Consider the following 734-nt stretch of genomic DNA (forward strand, 5'->3'; position numbering starts at 1 on the left):
TCCCAGATAGTATTTACTATCTACAGATACAGATAAATTACTACCTTCTACTGGCACTAATTAGCTGTCAATAATCTGAAGCTGTCCCAATATACCTGATAAGTCATTATTATCGCCTTATATTGGGACGCGTGAATTGCAATTTCCATACAAACTTATCGCTGGTAAGCTACTATACGTCATCCCATTGACAGACAGCGTGTCCGGATAAGGTTAGTAACCGTCGATAAGTTAATTGGGACAGAAAAGTCAACTAACAGCTATCATTTACAGTCAAAAGTTATCTCAAGTAGGAGATATACTGAATATTGGGAACGGTTGATAGCCAACTGAGCCAACCGCCACAACCTGAGAGTTGAACAAAGCAAACAAAATTTTATAACGATACATTACTCGAACGGTTGGCTCAGTTGGTAAGAGCACCGGCATGGAACGCCGGAGGTCGTGGGTTCGAGTCCCGCATCGTTCATACAATTTTGTTTTTAAAATTTTATTTGTGTATTAATTTAAGTTATCACTTTAAAAACATAACATATTACTTTATAAGTAGATAAGAACAATAAAGTGCGCCAGAATACTTTACTTCGCATCATTTGAATTTTCTAGGATTTCATTGTTACTTAAATCTTTAATATATATAAATTACGTGACACGTTGTTTGTCCGCGATGGACTCCTAAACTAATGAACGGATTTTAATGGGGATTACTTCATGGAGTGCAGTTTGGTCCAACT

General features: G+C 36.8%; 1 non-coding gene across 1 annotated transcript; it reads left to right on the forward strand.

Annotated features, from left to right (window-relative positions):
- Window positions 1-395: 395 nt before the first annotated feature.
- Window positions 396-469, forward strand: Trnas-gga (transfer RNA serine (anticodon GGA)). Its single transcript has one exon. It is a non-coding gene; the product is annotated as a tRNA-Ser (tRNA).
- The last annotated feature ends 265 nt before the right edge of the window (window positions 470-734 follow it).

The sequence above is a fragment of the Leptidea sinapis genome, chromosome 36 (genome assembly GCF_905404315.1).
Source record: "Leptidea sinapis chromosome 36, ilLepSina1.1, whole genome shotgun sequence".
NCBI classification, from domain to species: domain Eukaryota; kingdom Metazoa; phylum Arthropoda; class Insecta; order Lepidoptera; family Pieridae; genus Leptidea; species Leptidea sinapis.